This window comes from Aquila chrysaetos, chromosome 17 (genome assembly GCF_900496995.4).
Source record: "Aquila chrysaetos chrysaetos chromosome 17, bAquChr1.4, whole genome shotgun sequence".
In the NCBI taxonomy this organism is placed as follows: domain Eukaryota; kingdom Metazoa; phylum Chordata; class Aves; order Accipitriformes; family Accipitridae; genus Aquila; species Aquila chrysaetos.
The window spans coordinates 25,101,227-25,121,080 of NC_044020.1; the positions used below are offsets into that span (position 1 = coordinate 25,101,227).

Sequence of the window (19,854 nt, forward strand, 5' to 3'; positions counted from 1 at the left end):
TGCTGGCAGCTCTCCTCCTAATGCAGCCCAGGATACCATTGACCCTCTTAGCTGCTAAAGGCACACTGTTGGCCTAATGTTCATCTTGTTGTCCACCAGGACCCCCAGGTCCTTTTCTGCAAAGCTGCATTCCAGCTGTGCAGCCCCCAGCACCTACAGGTCCATGGAGTTGTTCCTCCCGAGGTGAAGGACGTTGCACTTCTTGTTGAACCACACAAGGTTCCTGCCAGCCCATTTCTCTGGCCTGTCAAGGTCCCTCTGGATGGCAGCACAACCTTCTGGTGCATCAGCCGTTCTTCCCAGTTTGGTGTCCTCTGCAGACTTGCTGAGGGTCAGCTGAAATGCCTTCCTTAAAGCAACTACTTTCCCACCCAGCGATGTAAGGGTCAGGGCACAGCACCAGGTGCTCAGACCTGGGTAGGCTCATGCATAGCTTATTGATTCACAAATGCAGGGGGGTTAAACTCAGAGGGGCTTCAGCTGCTTAAACCACAGCAGTTGATGTGTGGATCAGACACTCCTACCACAGGTAGTGACAGACTTAAAGAGAAGAGCAGAAGCTTATCTATCTAAGCTTAACCTGTTAGATATAAGTCAAAACTCTCACACAGTTGACATTTTTCTTATGTCCCGCCATGGACAGGTGTAATTCTATCCATGTGCAGCTCTGTACAATAGCTCGCCATCCCAATCAGTGTCTTCTGTCAGGCTGGTGGTTGGCCGCTACAACAATTCAGTCACTGGCTGGATCTAGCGTATGGTTTGTATAGGTGTGTATACATATGTATGTATTAGACAGGGACAACGGCCGTGTGGCATTACAGCTGGAGTGCCTGACACCTGGTAGGAGCCCAGACTCAGGAGCCCCAGGAGACAACGGGCTTTCTCCTTCCAGCTCCAGCACCTCCTTCTTGATGGCACAGCACCTGCTACCTCCCCTGTTACACGGCCCTATGTGGCACCCACATCGCCTGCCTCATGATTTTGCATCTTGCACAAGATTTGAGAGTCTGACCGCTCATTTGGTTCACTTCTCCATGGGCATTTGGAGCACCCATAGCTGAGGCAGAGGCACGAAACCCCAGGGTGGCAGAAACTCTGCCATGCTGCGCTCCTTGCCAAGCTGTCAAACTACAGCCCTTGCTGTTGTAGATATTGGCAGCGATCCCTATGCTAGTGCTTGCCAGAGGCTTGTGAACTGCTGTCAAAGAATGAGGATGCCCCTTCAGATCAACAGATTTATGATCTGGGAAGTCAAGTCGGATAAAACTTGCGCATTTCTCTGCCACAGCTGCACTGCCTCCTTTCCCTCCCAGCAGGTTTGCAACTGCAGCCCAAACACAGTATCATCCTTCTTTCCTCTCTCCTTTGGCAGACATTTCCATTTGGTGCTCTTAAGGGGTGCAGTTAAGTGTGGAGCAACTTTGTTCTTGGGGATTGCGGTTTTTGAGTGCAAAGTGGAGAATGTCCCCATGGAAATTTATCTTGGAGCTCGGTTACTTTGGAGAATCTGCTCCCAAATATCTTCTGATTCAAAAAGTATAAAGAACGTGTACAGGTTTTGGAAACAAGGCTTTAGGGGTTTTTTGTGGTACTATTAACTTCCAGCTTTCAGTATCATCAACTACAGAATGGAAAAGATACTTTCAGTGCTATAAATTAAAACCTAGAAAAACCTTACGTTTCTTGAAAAAGTAAGGATGCCTGCCAAAAGGGCTTTCTCTCTTGAGAACACTGAAGGTCTTAAAGTACATCTGTATGTTATCCTCACAGGGTCTGAAAAGGGAAAGTAATCATGGAACATAAATACCTTTGCTTTGTCGTATCACGTCAAGCTCTGAGAGATCTTTGGACCATTTACGTGTTTAAGAATAGAGGCTGGCAACTTAAAGACCAGTATGTCTTCCAGCCTGGAGACAAGCTAGGTTTTCTATGACTGCAGCATGAAGACCCTTCTTGGCTGAAGCGCTAGTAGCAAGTGCTGTAAAATAGGACATCCTACTTTAAGACTGCTAGAAACCCTAGCAAAACAGGGTAGACTAAGGTAAGAGTACTCTGCATTTGAAAGCCAGTTTGGCATTTTGTCTGAAATCCGCTCTTCCAGAAACAAATAAATTCCAGATTGTGCAGGGAATGTTTTCTATGCTTTCCTAACTGAGGAAGAGGCATTTCTGCCTGTGATAGGGAGAGTTACTTCCATACACCAGCATTCCCTGCTGGCTAGAAAGAAAACAGCAAGGGCAATGGCCAGCTAAAGGATTTTCCAACAGACAGCTTAAATCCTGTCTGCAAGGCAGGTATCAAGAATGACTGCATATAAAAACAATCTCACTGTATATAAGGGAAGTTAAAAACTTATTCTCTTGGTGTCATGATTTATTTATCCACCCCAGGTTCAAGATGTGCTCAAGGCCCAGCAGCAGTTTTGGAAGCAGAACTTGAGTGTCCAAAGCTCCCGAGAGGTTTTGCTGGGATTTGTACCACTTGCCAAACTCACATCTAGATTTTGGCTTTGCTCCTTCCTCACCACTCTTCCAAATTTTCAAATGCAGAATATGGATTTGAGGACATTCCTTTCTAGACTTTCTGATTTCCCTCCTGTATCAGGGTTAAAATGGGTATAGCTCCATCAACTTTTAGCTAATAAAAGAGAATGGGCTAATCAGAGAATGGGCTCCTGGTTCTGGATTCATGTTCTTGTTTTTAAGCAAGATGCATACGAACGCTGAAATGTGTACAAGTCAGAATATATACTCATTTACTGTGATAGACATAGACTGGTATTTAGCACTTAAAGAAGAGAAGCATGTGTACTAAACAGAAACTTTCAGGTTTCATGTATGACCTCAAGGAGCCCAAGCTGAGCATCTGCCCTTTCCCATTCATGTCATCCCTCGGACATCTCACCTGAATAAGACTAAGGATGCAGTCTATCCAGCACAATGTGCCCATATGCTTTAACACTTGGCCTTCAGATTGAAAAGGGGGGAGTGTCCTGTCCTAATTTTGAAATTATACTGTCTAATGTCTTCTGAAAACACACATCACCTCTAACACTTTATCCATTCACTGAGCCCTTGGCAGGATTTTTGCACCTTCATTCCGCTCTGACTGGGTGTTCTGTGAAACGCATTAAAGCTCAAAGCCTTCTGAAGAGTCTTTCTTCCATTTAATAATATTTTTTTAATAGCCAAGTGAAGGAGCATTTAAACATTTTGATAAATTATAAAATAACAGGCTAGAAAAAGGATTCTGGGTATTGTATTTAGGTTACCCTAGCAGCTGTTCAGTATTGCTGAATTTTTACATCCCCAAAGAAGTCTTGTTAGGGTTGGAGGCAAAGAAGTGTTTCTGAGTAGTTTCCTTTTTTTTTTATTTTACTGCATATGGTGTCCTCCAGGTGCACAGGTCTGAAGGTCCCTTTTTTGGAAAAAGTAAGCAGCAAAACCAAGAAATTATGCCAGTCCTTGTGTATGTTTCACAGGTGGTTTCCAAATATTGTCATGGCGTTTGGGAAGCAACAAAGGTTAAGACTGTTTTCAGTTTGTTCAATGTCGTATATTCATTTTTCTAGCTGTTGAGTAAATTTGCTCTGAAGAAATTGCTCCTTTGCTGCTTTAGCTGTATCATTATTATTTCCTATCCAGGCCAATGTGCTAACATCAGCAGACAAAAGTTGTCTTTTATTTGGCAGCTGTTACACGTGCACACAGAAGTTCCTGTATACATGTATGTGCTATCTACTGTAATGCTCAAATCTATACATGTGAGTTGGTGTCTGTGTGTACATTATACATGTATGGACGTGATATATAAAATTTTAAAATATGATTCAGACTGAAAAGAATAGAAGTGGATTTCATGGTTGATCAATAAGTTTAATAAGTTTGTTTTAACTTATGCTTGACGTGTGTTAACCACTGCATTTTCATGAAGGCAATCTCCCCTAACCCTGGATTGTCATCTCCCTAAAAATAGATATTTGGAAGGCACTTTATAGCACTAATGTTCTAGTTCAGAGTGTCTCACACAATTTAAGTACAGGTTTGCTTCAGAAAACTCACCACATCATACCTGTGTTTGGATAACAAAATTTTCACCAGGTTTCTTAAGGATTTGATCTAATCATTTTATTTTCCGTAAAGGATATAGATTATAGACAGTCTTCAGAATTTTTTTTTTTTTTTACTCAGTACAGTGCTGGTAGGATCTGAGAACCTGGTAGCTTGGCCTTGCAAAAAAAAGACCTTTCTTCAGTGCAATGTAAGTGCAGACTAAGGAGAAAAGGACTAAACAAGAGGAGGGGGATCATATTTTGGGAGTCAAGATTATTTTCTGTTGAAAGAAAACTTCTATGAGTTCATACCTGTAGCCTGATTCTTTTCTCTTTGATAGTGCAGTCACATGAGGAGCTCCACAATATGAAGATGTTGTTAGTCAGAGGAGATTCAGGGTTACTCTTTCAGTTGGTCCTTTGAGCATTTCTCACATGAAACTGGGAGGTAAGACTATCTGACGGTAGTGAAATAACAAGAGCTTTCCTTCTTCTGGGTAGCTGGACCATCGTGTGAAGAGACAATCACCAGTCGTTTCATTTGAGAAATGTAGCCATAGCATCATGGACCATAAATTACACAAGGTTCAGAAATCTGAAAGCATCTTCTCGTCCAGCCTTGCTTAAACAACCCCCTTCAATTATTCCTTTTTCCTATATAGGTAATAGTTGAATTTTTCTGGCGTTTGGGCTTATGTAATAACAAAACAAAAAACAACTAAGATGGCAGGCAAACATCTCCTTCCATCTACAACTGTTCCAAGCCAAAGAGATTTCCACCTCTCCTACTTTTCATTGCTCCCACTAACATAAATCTTGGCCCATGCCCATACGCAGCTATGCTGCTCTGATGAGCACTTTCCAGCTAGCTGCAGATTAGGAAAGAGATATGCTGCAGTGGGGCAGTGATGAGGAGTTAGCAGAATTTAATACTCGGCATCCAAAGGAAGATGCAGGGTATCTCTGAGCATAGCTGAGCCTTTTGCTTTTTTCCACCACTAAGTTGCTTCTAGCTTCTTTGGGCTGCTACAGAAGAATTGCGCAGCGGATGCCAATGTGTATGTTCATTTTCAGATGTGTATATTCATTTTCACTAGCCTGCTAGCAAGAATCAAAACTTCTTGTATAAACACTTCCAAGTGATCACCACATGTTCTGTATTTTTTTCATAATGTCATCAATTGATGAACTAAGCAAGCTGGCATAAGAGATCTAAGCTAGTGTCACGACTGAGAACGGGGCAAGTGGAAAGGCCTGGAGACTAAAGACCCCTGCTCCTGGAAAAGGCCTTAACCAAGGCTCTGCCATTGGTCATGAACTGGATTCCGCATGTTGTGTGCATGTGTAAGAAGAGATGGTCTCTGTCCCACACAGTTTGCAGCTTGGCAGTCATCTTCAGTAGTTTCTACCAATCAGCCTATTTAACACCATAGAAGAGAAAACCCATTGTGTGGTTGTCAGAGGTCTCCTCCCTCAAGAAACACTGTTGTTATTTTTTTAAATGTCATTTAATGCATTCCAAAACCAAATATTTGTTCTTTGAATGCATCCTCATGAGCCAGGAATAAACATCGCAGAGTGATTAATGGCAGTCCATGTGGGTGTGGATTTGCTGTGGGCATGCACACGCACACCCACAGGCTCGCACACCCGCACATTCGCACAAGCCTGCTAATTGTTTGCATATTTAGTTGTAGAATTTTTGGCATTTGGACGTTCTGCTAATTTTTTAAACTGCAGATACATTTGGGTCGGATTAGCAGAAGCAGCCAAGGAGCCATATCACTCTCTCAGCCCTGAGACATCTGTTCTTACATTTACTTGGACCAGAAGTGAAACAGAGTTGCAGGCTTCTGTTTAGTGAACATCCAACATAAAATCATCTTACCAGCAAGCCTACAGTTAACCTAGCAGGGACAGCTCAGGTCAAGAGACAGACGGATTGCTAGAGCTGGGTCTGAGAAGTTCTGAGTGCTGGGGAGCAAATACAGGGAGTAGCGATTGCTTGTTAGTCCCTCATTTTCTCGGGCATTAAATTCACTTGCAAACACATAAGCATGCTCTAATCACATTGCAAAATGAATCATTTGAAAAATGACTAAAATTTCCAGTCATTTTGCAAAATTATTATTTCAGCCAGTCATTTAGTAAAATTACCATTTCATTAATTTCTCAAAATTTGGCATTATTTTTCTACATGTGTATTCCTACAGAACCATACAGTCACTTACTTCCACAATTGAGTCTATTTTGTAAAATTATTAAAACTGTCAGTCATTTCAAAAAATAGACACATATCTCACATTATAACTGTGAAATATATTATGGGACCTTTAAAGCTATTAGGAGGATCATTACATAGTTATTATGGACACATTGACAGCATATTTCAGAGCATTCTAGTTACTAGAAAATAAACCTTTTTCTCTCAATTCTTGTCCATAAGCACAAGCAATACTTCCTTTTTAGTTTTAGGTGCACAGCAGCTTCCTGAACCGGTCTGCCACATATAGCATCCCATCAAAATGCTTTGCAGGGCCATAGAGCTTGGATCCCTGGGGACACTGGAAAGGGAAGTTCAGACCTTGCATGAATAGATCAGACGATCCCCGTGCCCCCAACTCGTCGTTACAGTCCCAAACGTGTTCTCCAGAGCAGAGAAGACTGTTACCCTACTCAGGATCTCCTTGACATGGTGTCTCACAGATGGTTTTACTACTCCTAGCAGTACTGCGCTGTCATGCCGAGCGTCACAAGAAGACGCCAGCAGTGATACTAGCCTTCTCATAAACATTCTAAATCTTGCGGATGTGATGTGATTGTGGCTAGGATAACCTCAGCTTTGTAGCATTTCGGGTAATACTGGGGATGCTTCTGGTGTATCAGATTGCCCATGATGCTAATCGGTCACAAAGGCCTGAAACTTTTAGTCGCTGGTTTCATAATATGATTATACCTTTATTTATGTGTATATACATATAAGTATACACAGGATTTTCACAGTCACCCAGATGACAAGTCTGAGCAGAAATCTGCCCTGGCCAAGTACTGAGCAAGTCTCCCGTACAGTCAATTAACAAAATGGGCAAGTGAAGTCATTTAATATGCGAGATATTTAATTCAACTAGTAATATTTTCATCTAAACTACACTGCGGTGTCTGTGCTCTTTTTGATTCTTCAGCATGTTGGAGGGAAGGGGAGGAGGAGAAATTATTTTGTACCTACTGAGCAACCATAATTATTGGCAGTTTTGCTTCTTCTGTGCAGCGTAAGTTTTCAGCATGACGTTGTGAGTTGCAGTGGTTTTTCCTTATGTGGGTTTTGTCTGTAAGAAGAGAAGGTTGTCTAGAGCTCTACATATGCGTCAGTCTGAAAAAGGGAAAAATCTGATCTTTAAAGAGCAAAGTAAAGGTAAATGTGTATTGCAGATTGCTTTGTAATGGGAGAGCTATCCAAGTTATCTTTACAAATGCAAACTTGGGTCAGAGTTGGATGCAGCCACCATGGGCAGCCTCTTCCCTTCTTCCCTTTCACCTCACAAAAGAAGGGCCCTGCAGCGACGTGATGGGTGATGGGTGGTTTGGTCTCCCCTTCTTTCTCCCCACACCCCAACCCCCCCACCAGCCTATTCGGAGGCAGGTGACCTCTCTACATTGCTTCACTCACCCAGCATTAGTTATTTAGACCCAGTGTGGAAATATTTATACTGGATTACAGGCTCTAGATAGCTCTACCTGAGCACCATCGGGCACACCTTTGTCCAAGCAGGACAACCCAAAGAACGGATACTTGGTGCTGCTCTGAACACGTGCGGGTGGTGAGTTTTTCTCACGGACTTGATTTGACTTCTACAGGCATATGAACCCTTTCCATCAACTTCACTGGGATTTTAATCAAGCCTTAGATAGGTGAAAAAATGTCATCTTCTGTGAAAACATGGGCATTAACACCCAGGTCGTGCGAATATTTCCATATAAAGATGTGCTTCAGGCATGTAACCTCTGTCTGTTGCAGTTAGTTCAGTAGCCGGTCCCAGAACTTGCCACATAAATGCATGCAGGACTGGGGCACTTGTGATGCTCAACAGTAATTGCTTGCTTGTATTTGTGCTTTTAATTGCTATTTTTCACAGTATTTAATGAGCTGCTTTCAAAAAATAAAAAATAAATAAATTGTGCATTGAATTTTCTTTCCGTTTGGAAGTGAAGCAAGTTGCCCTTTCTTTGTTTTTTCAGCACTAAGTAGGCACTAAAACAGAACTGTCCCTAAACATACAAGTATTCAAAAAAAAAAAAAAAAAAAACCAACAAACCCCCAAACAAAAAAAAACCCCGAAGGAAATACATCTTTCTGCAGTTGTCAGCAGATACATTAGGCTTTCCGTGGCAACAGCAGGACCATCTATCCCCATCAGCTGAAATTCCGTTGTCTTATCCTTTTCCTTCTTTTGACAAGATCTGTTCCCATTGAAACAATTGGAAAATTTTCATTTTACTTTCCTGAGCTCTGTATCTGTCAGTGTTGTCTCCCTGTGACTATGAGGACTTTTTGAAGTCTGTCAAAGAGATATACTGCAGGTTGAAATGAGAAAGATGCCATATGTTATTTGGGTAGAGTAGCTTATTGTCTTACAATAGTTAAAAAGAGTTATGATGGGGTTTTCCCCTGATGTTATTTAAAGAAGAAACAGCGTTTGTTAGAGACAAGCCTTTGCCAACATATACTTTCTCAACCATAAAAAAGTCACATGGTTTTATCTTATTCCCACCGAACATATTTTTTCAAAGCCAAGACAAGAGCATCCTGACAATGGAGTACATAGCTCAGGGTAATTGTCCTAGTGCTCTTTGTGTCTTGGTGCACTCCTAAATAAGCATTGACAGATGTTGCAAGTAGTTGTCAGGAAGATAAGAAAGGGGGGCTGATTCAACAACTGAGAATAAATCTCGTGTATTTTAACTGCATAAAAGAATCAGAGGCAAACACCATACACAGCTTCGCTTACATATTTTCTGAGTGGAATCACTGAAGCATTGCCACAGTTACATAGTTAAAGGTTTATCTTCTGACGCAATGGATAATACACGTGAAGAGTCTAGCAACTAGGCTTACAAATTAAAGAGGATTATTATATTGGTGGTAATAAATCCTCAGTAACTTCAGTTTGGGACAGCAGTTCTGTATCCATGGACCAAAGCAATGCCCTGGGGGCTGCAGAGACATCAGGCTCCTCTGAACATCTATGGCAGGCGGAGAAAGAGATCCCTGGGGTTCACTAATACTTGCTGATATAATTGACTTGCACCATTGGCTCTTTTACGTTTTTGACTTCATTTCATACAGACTTGAGCTGCAATATGCAAATCCCTTCCATAGTACAGACATGTTCTTCTGTCAGTATGTCTATCTGTTCCTTCTCTGTTTTATATAAAGGATAGATTGCTTGAATGTATCCTTAATATGATAGACATGCAAGATCAAAGCGTTAATGAGACTTGTTCTCTCTTGTGAGCAGTGGCAACGAAAGCCAGTAATTTAGGATTATTTAGCATTTTATGGGTGGCAGTCTTCTGTTGCTACAAAATTATTCAAGGTACTCAGAACTATAATGACTGTGAAGAGCTTCAGCTGACAGGATAATAAAATAGTAGAGTGAGTTCAGACTCAGTAAATGCAAAATAACCCATAATAAGAGGAGAAAGAACCCTAAGAATTTCTGTACGGGGAAGTCCCTGCATGCGCAGCTAGCACTCACAAAGGAGACCTTGGAGTCCTTTTCTACAGTTCTCTAAAAAAGCCATGTGAGGCCAGCAGTGAAAAAGGCATTTGGGAATTACTGGGAGAGAAATGAAAAGCCCAAAGAAGATAAGAGAAGATATATTGCATTATACTGCAATATAAATCCCTGGTGACCCCACACTGTAGATCTTGCATGCAGTTCTAGAAAGACTATGATAGAACTAGAAAGAAAGTACACCTGGGGAGCAAGAATGGTCAAAAGCGTGGGAGGTTTCTGGACAACTTTAGATTGAGCAGACTAGGACTCTGCAACCTGGAAAAGAGACATTGTAGAGGGTCCATCGGATCAAACATAACATACAGAAGAAGGAGCAATGGCCATTCCCTCCTTCCAATTGTACAAGAAATACAGAACAGCAAATGAAAACACCAGTTATCAACTTAATCAAAGGAAATACCAAGTTTGTGACTAACAAGTTGAACTCACCATTGCCAAATAGTTTACATATGCATAAACAGGTTCAAAATAGTAACGTAGACAAATTAACAAAAGCAAGGTGTATCAAGTGCTCTGACAACATGGTTACAACCTTTGGCCACAGTTTGCTGGGAAGATAAAATAAGGAAAGCAAACTCTTTCATTGTCTCTTCTGGGATGCTACCAGACACAGGATGTATGTGTAGATGGACCTGGTACATTCCTATATGTAACAGACAACATGCTGTTGTATTTTCTTTCTCAGATTTATCTCCTGCACTAAGGTCTCTGGCAACTCTTGTGGGCTTTTTTATCAACAGTTCTAGGATTTGCTTCAGGCTTGCAATGTGAATGCTCGTTGAGTGGGCTGTGTTATTTTCTATACCAGATGTATATTCTTCTTTCTTAGTCCTTAAGCATATCTTGACCCTCATTAATTAACAATATTTTACTCACATGCACTATATGACTGATATAGTACCTCTAGGCTACTCTAGACTTAGCATTTTCTTCTCTTTCTTTTTGTTTTAAATTCTTTATATTGTGCATCCTACACAAGATGTCAGCTCTCCTAACTTCAAATATATTCAGCAGTCTGTTCTATCCATCTGGCATCCTCTTCTCCAAATTAGCATGGTAATAGTACATTTTCCCCTGGGATCATAAGTAAAACATGGGCCTTCATAGATGTTTTGTTGCATGGAAATATTCACAGCTTGATTTAAGATAAAGCTCAACAAAACATGAGGAGCGGGGATCGGGGGGGGGATCCAGCCTGTGTGTTTCATTAAATGTGACTCATTTTCAAGATGCATATTCACTTAAGTTTTGTGGGTATAGCGTTGGTCAGGACATATAACACAGATATTAAATGAAATGTCCTATCATTTCTTTTCTGCATCAGAGGTTTCAGAGTAGAGAGTGTTCAGCAGCAACGCGGCTTCAGGTTTTCCAGTATAACACCTCTCATTCCTACCTCTAGGAGAATAAATTGCCTTATTTTAAAATTAAAAAAGAAAATAAATTGTTTTGGGGAGGATCTACCAAATTCCCTGACCTCTTTCACAGCAGGGTCTCAGTAAGAGTTTTTCTGGCACAGTTCAGGGGGTAGGAAAAACCAGGGTGCAGGCTTCAAATATCTTGCAATACTGCTGCCATCAAATCATGTCTCCTGAGATTACCACTTCACTATATGCTTCTAAAAGGGTTATCGAATCAAAGTTACAAAAATATATTTATAAAATTATAAGATGTCAGACATAATCTGCATGTTTTTCTCGCACATCTAACAAGAAAATTGATTGAGTTGTATCATTCAGACTGGAAGCATCTGGTAGTGGCCTGTGCTGGAGAAGACACCACATTTAAAGATTTACTAAGAGAAGGATAGTTCTGGTGACTAGATCGTGGGTCTGGCATTAAGGGAGCTGGAGCTGTGACACGGGCCTCCCGTCTGAACTTGGGAAAAGCTCCAAATAACTCTTCATTTTTTATTTCCTATCGATAATAAGGGTGTTCTTGTTTCCTTTTACACTTCACTAATCTTGGCTCTGTAAAAGTTTAGGTCAAGTGTTTCCACTGCAGCCAGCACAGTGTTTATGGATCACTGGTTGCTACCAGAAGGAAAACACTAATACAGTGACTTGTTATACCACTTGTTATAAGACAGCATTACACATTCTGACTAGAAACTAATAAGATATAGCTGAAAACTTAGAAAAAAGTACATGTCTTCTCTACTCCAAAAACTCCGGTATGAAGCCTTACATTCAGATAGATACTTAAATACCTTGTTAGTGCAAAGTGAGGTTTCTGGGGGAAACAGGAATAGATTAACCCTCCAGGTAAGGCACCTCATGAGGAAAATGGGGTGAACCCAGCTAAGGCCAATAGGCGAGAAAGCGTAGCAGGCACAGGGTGGCAAAAAAAAAACAGTTCAGAAAAATATTGACTGACCAGATGAAACAGTGTCCTGGGATCCAGTTGCAATACCTGGAGGTGTTTCTTTCACTCCAGGTCCCGCACTAAGAAAGCATGTGGCCTATTTCTAGGCAAGCCAGTCCTAGTGCCAGGTGAGAGCATCAACAAACAGCTTCTTCCACCTCTTGCTTTTTTTTCCCTTCTTCTAACCCTTCTGTAACTAGTTCTGGGTACACAGGTAGCATGCCTATTCAGGTCTTCACAGAGGCAAATTGGCCTATGAAAATGATCCTGTTCATTCAAGCTGGGCTCTGCTTTATGCATCATTGGGTGGCTTTATTGCTTTCCCTTAAGCTAGCCAAAATGGTGAAAGGGACTTAACTGTATAGCTCTAAACTGTCCTGTAGCTATTCCATATTGTCCTGGTACTACACCTTTCTGGAGCAGAGGTGGCAACTGGTGCCTCTGTGAGGTTAAAAAAAAGCAATCAAGTGGAAATAAGTGGAATTTGAGGAATTTGAGTACAATACAATATTTGGCCCTACAATGATTCATGTTTCACCAAGGCAAGCTTCCCCTTCTATATCTCAACCTTGAGTTGAAACATAGTATATTTTTCATTCAGTCTGGTAATCTGCACTGGTATATGACTTTGAAACTATTCCAGCATTAAGGCCATCTTGTTACAAATCCATAGTGAATTGAAGACATTGAGGCAAATTTTAATTGAAGGGGTTGAGGCAATATGACAGTTGCCCTAAAATGTCAGCATAAAAACTTTATTCATTTTGTAGGGAGAAAAGAAATTTAGGGGAAAAATATTTTCAACTTCTGCATTGTTTTAACTTTTGTCTTCTGTAAGCAACCTTTTAAATTGGCCCATTATGTGAAACACTTGCCTTTAGTGACATCTGAAGCAGGCATAGCTACTTGTAACGAATGCAGCTGGTAAGGGACACAGTAAGCAATCATGTCCTTGAGGAAGAGATCGATTAAGCATTTTTCAGCACAAATAAATGTTATTCTACCTCTTGCGGGAATTTTGTTTACTTACAGTGATGTACACAAATGCATTTGCAGTTTGGGCTATCCAGATGCCAAAGCAACTTTGCCCTGAACAAAAGCAGAAAAATACTTGTTTTTTTTTTCTCTGCCAAAACTGATTTACGAAAAATGGTGGCTTTGTTGTCCCAGAACTATTGCCAACTTTGATCCAAATCTGCAGATAAATGCTGTTGGAAAGAAGCATGTCGTGGTTTAACCCCAGCCAGCAACTAAGTCCCACACAGCCGTTCACTCACTTCCCCCTGGTGAGATGGAGGAGACAATCGGATGAGTAGAAGTGAGAAAACTCATGATAGAATAGGGACATAGATTTACAAAGCTGGAAAAAGAAAATGTGAAGCTTATCAAATAGCTTAGTGGTTAGAGCATTCCTTTGCTGTAAGCAAGACGTTGATGGTCCTTGTGTGGTAAGGCTCATAGGCAGCACCTCCTTCCATAGACTGCAGCTGGCAAAGAGAAGGGGGAGTTTGTGACAATGGTGACAGTGACAATGATATGCAAATGGAGATGGTTTAAGACAGCTGCATTGACCTCTCAGCATTAGACCCTTCATTTTTTTTGTTGTTTTCCCAAGTTTAGGGAGAGATGGAAGCCCTCCTCCTCCTGTTTTGCAAGATCAACTGCAGAAGAACTATGTTATTTTTATTACATACATATTCTTTTAGACTTAAAATGGTAAATGCACCTATACCAAGGCCAGAGCTATCTAGTTTTATTTCTCGAGGACTCTCAGACAGTAGCAAAGCCTTCTGGCTTCCTTGTGTATGCCAGCAGGCAAGTGTCTGTGAGCCCAGAGGTGTGGGAAACCCATGAGCCAAACCAGCTGCAAACAGTGGCCTCATGAACATTTGTTTGGGAGCCCTTCTCTGGGTGCCCAACAATCAGGTAGCCTTGCAGTCTCCAGCAACAAGGATAAGTATATGTGGCAGTGAATTATCTGCTGAAATAGCAAAACCAGTTCCTGGGTGCTGAGAACATGGCCACTTTCACCCCATAGGGGACACGTCAAACAGCAAAATACCTCGGCAGTGAGTTCAGAAGGACCTCAAGTTTGGATCACAAAAAAAACCTCATGACCTCCTCATTAAATTTAGTAAAAATAGTTCTCAAGTTCCTGGGTTTATGATTACACTGAATTTTGAGAGAAACCTCTAGGGAAGCGTCACAAAAGGAGAGTCTTGGCACCATAAGAAGGTGTGCCTTGGGTTTCGTTATCTTCACTTGCCACTGCAAAGAGTTGCAGGCAGAGTGAGAATATGTGGGAACACAATCCCTGCACGTTTTTGCATTGACTAAACGTGTCTCTAGAGGTACCTAGGTCTTTCTATAACTAAAGGTGTTTTAATCAGTTAACTGCTGTTAGTTTCAAGGCGTCCCTAAACCCCTTATACAATAAAGTCAAAACAGCGGAAGGAAAATTATTTTATTCTTCCAGTACAGGAGCTAGAGGGTTACTTAAATTCAAAAAGAAATACATTGTAATTCTGAATATAAATTATTACATATCTTGAGAACACTTCCTACATAAGATTAGTCCTTTCTTAAGACAGAAGGGAGAGTTTGGTTTCCTCGGGTTCCTTCTTTGAAAAGGGTTTCTGCCAAGTCAGATTTGCAAAGGCACACAACAGAGCTATTGCATCTTTTTTTATAAATCATGCTAAGTTCATATCAGGCAAATGTACAAATCTACTGCTTGGCATTGTACCCTGTACTCTGAGTGAGCCACGTGCCATGGGTGTGTTCAAGTGAAAAATACTGTGTTGATTTTGGACACTTTATGCTTATATAGATGCATTTTGGCCTGTGTGGGCCGGAAGAGAAAGCAATGACCTGAATAGCCAAGCATGAATCTCAGTTAAAACATTTACACAGCTGAGACCAGGAATCTCTCCTGTGCATAGAAAAAACAGTTGAAGCTGTGAAATGCTTTCCAACCTATCGCTGCTTGAAAGAGCAGCGTGAGGGAAAGCTGGTCTGGAGATTACATTTGGAAGGACAGAGAGCTGTTTCCATTCCCATCACCGGCCGGTCCACAGTTCTGGTTTCTCTTCCTCCCTTTTGTTGAAGTTGCTATCTATCAAAGCAGAGCAAAAATAATAATAAAATATTCTGAATAAACCACTAAGTTTTAAATTTCATGTAGTGATAGAATTGCTTCTGTGATGAACAACTTATCCCTCCTTTTTTGCCAGAAGAGTTTGTGTGTGTACATGTTTATGTTTATGTATACATATATATACATACATGGATGCACAGATACACAGAAACTGTGATGGTAAGTATTAGGTTAGGGGACTTCAGACTTTCTTCTAGAAATTAACCCAAAGGAGGACAAAGCCTCTTGGCAGACAGTTCCCGTGCATCATGCAGCATTTGGGGAGCCCGACGTGTTTTGAAAAAATGAGGTGGCAACCTAAATACTCACATTGCAACCAGGGCCTCACGTACTCTCTGCGGTGCCTTTAGAGAGACTGCAGGAGATTTTTAAGAGAGCTCTACTCTCAGTGGATTTGGATTCTATGGAAACCAAGGCAGTTGAAAATTTTAGGTCTTTTATTTTGTGGAAGGCCAGCACACTTTGCATGGAAGATAAATGAAGCCCTGTCACTCATTCTCTCAGCAGCCATCCTTTGAGGGGATGCGGCCGCTGATGGAAATAACCCTGCACAGAAAGGCCTGGGACAGGATGAGCAGAATGTCTTCTCAAGACAAAACCACTGAGGGATTGCAGGGTACCACTTTAGCAGTCACCTGAGACTGTTTGAGGGTGACCAGTAGAACAGCCCTGCCTTGCTCCCAGCCATGGGTCCCCACCACATCCCCTGTGCCGGCATCCTTAAATCATGCAGCTGCATCACCTCATTGATCCGTCTGGTCGTTTCTGCATTACCTCGGTGTTTTGTAGGGTTGCCTTTCAGGCAGAGCAGGCCAGAGTAAGGAGTATGTGCCTGGAAGCGGTGGAGGAGAGCAGGTCCACTGCTGTCACAGTAGCGATGTGCTTTTAGATTGACTCAAGCCCCGTGTGAAACTGCACTCATGGGCAGAAAGAACCCAAGCAGAGGCTTGGCCAAGAACACTACAGCTAAACTTCCTCTATACTTACAACTAGCAACAGTGCATTTTTAGTGCTAAAACACTCGCTTTTATCTCCTGGATCTGACTTTTCTCTTTTATGCTGAAGTGAAGACTGTGCAAAGTAGTTGAAAATACAGCTGTTTCTCTCTTGCAATATTCTATCCCTATAAACATGCTAAACACTGAGACAGCACCAATTCAAAGTGCCAGCTAAGAAGTCACTAATGCAACTTTCTGAAATAAATCTTAGTGCTGTCTGGAGATCTCCCATCCAAGTATTAATGAGGCCCAGCCTTTCTTAGCTTGTGAGCTTCCACAGCGCGGCTGTTGCAAGCCAACCAAAATGTTATCTTAAACATACTTTGAACCAGGGTAACTTACTGCCCTCCTGTCTGTGCACTGTAGTTTAGTGTGTTGCATTACTTCAGATGTCACCAATTTCTGCTCCAAGTATAAAGAGGTGCTCTTCTTCAGCTCTTCTTTCACTAATAGAAATTTGCAGTGCAATGTACACACACATACACAAAAGAAAAAAGAAAGAAATTATTGCTGCAGAGGCTTCTGCCTGTGAGAGATGGGAAAAAAGAAAATACATCTCAGACAATAGTCATGTTGCTTCATAAACTACTGAAAGTCTTTAAGATACACTATGTTGAGGGGATTGGTCTGAAAGGCCAGTACAGAGAATTGTGACAAAAATATGTTAAAATACATTACGTGATTCTCTAACTCAAATACGAAAGTATTTTGCAAATTCTGTTGAAATGCATAAAGTTAAACTTATATAACTGTTCTCAAAATATTGTACATAAGAATTTAGTTACTCCCATGTTTTCAAAATTAGAAGTAATACTGTGTTATTTTTCGAGCAAATTCACATAAGATACTGGCATTATGGAGAAAGTCAGTACCATGTATATTAAACAGCTGTCATGAAGGATTGTGTGTATAGCAGTGAGGAGTGGGGAAATGGTATGTCTGTCATGAGGCACTGTATAATTTTATTTGGATTTTCTAACAGCTAGCATGTGTTACTGACAACACAAATTAAGTGTTCACTGATGAAAAGGAAGGCAGTAGGAAAAATATAGATTTTGCAGAACATCATATTTTTGTTATTTTGACTAACAATCATAACAGGAAAGTCAAAGAAACTTTACAAAGGAAAACTGACCTTCAGTCTTTCCTAGAAACATACACCAGAAAAAAACACCTAGAAATGACGTCTCTATGTCAACTTATTAGTCAAGATACATTCAATTATGAGTTCTAAAAGTGCGTCAGGCCTTGTAGTCTATCTAATAAATCCTGTCATCTACACAGTAAGCACAGATAGCTGTACCCAGCAAGAAATTTATCATTACTATAGTGTGACATTACTATAGTTGCAAAGTATGCAAAATACGCTTAGAATCCAGTGACATAGTATTCCTACAGAATTCTGGAAGGCAAACACATGAAATATTTGCAATATATCTGATATTGCTCAGATTCTTCCCATCCGCAGTGGACATCATGTCAGTGCCGGACTCAGAGTCGATATGGCCGTTACCATCCCGTTTGGCGTGTTTCCGCCTACCTGGAGAGCTCCTATTAAGGAAGAAATAGTCGTGGACGATGAGTTAGCTCTGCTGCTATTGTGGCTGGTAGGATCAAAGGAACAGATGAGCTCCAGGAAGTTCGCACGCTGCGTATGACACAACACAACGCAAAGGCTCTTCGACTTAATATAATGAACCACTAAAAATATACTAGTGTTGTAACAACTCCAGAAAATAGCTAACGTACACAAATCTAAAAATATTGGCCCTATTCTCTCACCACAGGATACCAATAACGTCAGTGGGAGCCCACTTAAAGATAGTGGGAAGTCTCTGGGAGTTACTCACATCCTGCATGAGTCCATGTCTCCTTAAAATCCGCAGCCATTCCTTTAGGACCGCTACTTGTTGTTATTTACCAGGCTGTGACATTCAACTTGTTTATGCTTTCCCATTCTCTTTTAACTCAGGCCTTCCCTTAGGAGAAATCATCTGAGAGTGATTTAAGCTTCAGTTAAAGTAAACTTAAAAGTTTGGGACCCCACGGAAATAAAGCCCTAGGAGTGATGACTTTTCTAATTTCTCCCCAATACCCTCTTATCTCAAGGCAGTGCTGTTATTTAACATGTGTCCAAGATAGGTTTTCACTGCATTTTCTTTGTTTGGGGATGTTTTCCTTTTTCCTTCAGAGGTTTCAAGAGCTTGGTCCTGAAACAGCTGACCTCTAAAGGAGTTTGAGTTTGAGCTGGCATCTTTTGTCTTCTCTCTTCTAACAAATCCTCAGTGCTAAATACAGCTGTATATAGAATATTGCCTTACTTGCTTCTGTGTGTGCGTATTGCCTCTTTTATTTCCCATGTTCAGACACACAATATCTTTTTTCCTCTGCTTTGCTTTCTGCAATCCCAGATGGCAAAACCAGTCCCTGTTCTCAATGCTGAAAACATGCTAGTTTGCTTTCTAGGTAAGAAGCAGTACACCAGAAGCTGGAAAATTAAATCACAAAACATATATCCCCGTTTGGCATGCCAAAAAAATTATAGCAACTGTAAAAGAACCGTTATAGCAATATGCAAAATGTACCATGTCATAATACCATTGCTCCTGTTCAGAAATAAATACACTGTCTTTGCTTCACTCTAAGGGAGCACTTATATACAGAGGTTATTCTGTTGGCTTCAGCAGAGTCACTTCTGGCTATCACCACGACACAACAGGCCACAGTTAGGACTTAATGGAACAGCAAGAAGCCATTCACTTAATGGTACATCATTTCGTTAGGGAAAAAAGTCCCCTTATAAATCATTTGCACGGACTTAGTGTCCTACTGTTTTACGTTTCTTTGGCGCTCTCCATTTCTAGGCGATCTGCATTGCCACGCAGTTGCATAACCTTAAATTTGGGGGATATTATTCTTTTCCATCAACATTGGCTCCGTTTCTGCCCTGCAATATTTTTCATGCAACTGTTGCTGAATTCAGTAAGTTACATTGCTGCACAAAATGAGATGGGATCTCATTTATCACATTGTCAAGATAATAGCAATAGCCTTAAAATTATATTGCTTTTGTCATACCTCGTCATTACATCTACTGACTTAATCTGGATATTATAAACATCATGCCAGTAGAATTTGCCTTGGATGATTTGCATATTGCCAGGACTTTCTGTTTCAGATAAGGTTTACTAGGTAATAAGCCTTCTGCTCAGTGTTTTCTGTTGGTCTGAAATGACAAACAGTGACTAAAAACTTGTATAATGCTGACAAAATTCTGGGTAACAGTGAACAACGCTTGGCTTCCAGTGTTCTTCTCTTTTTATTGCAAAAAAGCACGTGAGAACTAGTCTCCCCATGTGGATGTGACTCAGGTAGCTGACTGACTTACATTGAAATAAATGCCACAAATACCAGGTCTGCTACTCACCAACTCGCAATATGGCTCTGTCCTTCATCAGAGCAGCTGTATGCTCAATTAAGACA

General features: G+C 41.0%; 1 protein-coding gene and 1 long non-coding RNA gene across 2 annotated transcripts in view; one reads left to right on the forward strand and one right to left on the reverse strand.

Moving 5' to 3' along the window:
• The window catches only part of LOC115352798 (potassium voltage-gated channel subfamily KQT member 1-like), a 506,833-nt gene that overhangs the window by 419,746 nt on the left and 67,233 nt on the right, over positions 1-19,854 (forward strand). The gene's annotated exons all lie outside the window — the stretch shown is intronic.
• Positions 10,216-18,201, reverse strand: LOC121233894. Its single transcript, XR_005934239.1, has 2 exons — positions 15,683-18,201; positions 10,216-15,331 (listed from the first exon to the last, which is right to left on the reverse strand). It is a non-coding gene; the product is annotated as an uncharacterized LOC121233894 (long non-coding RNA).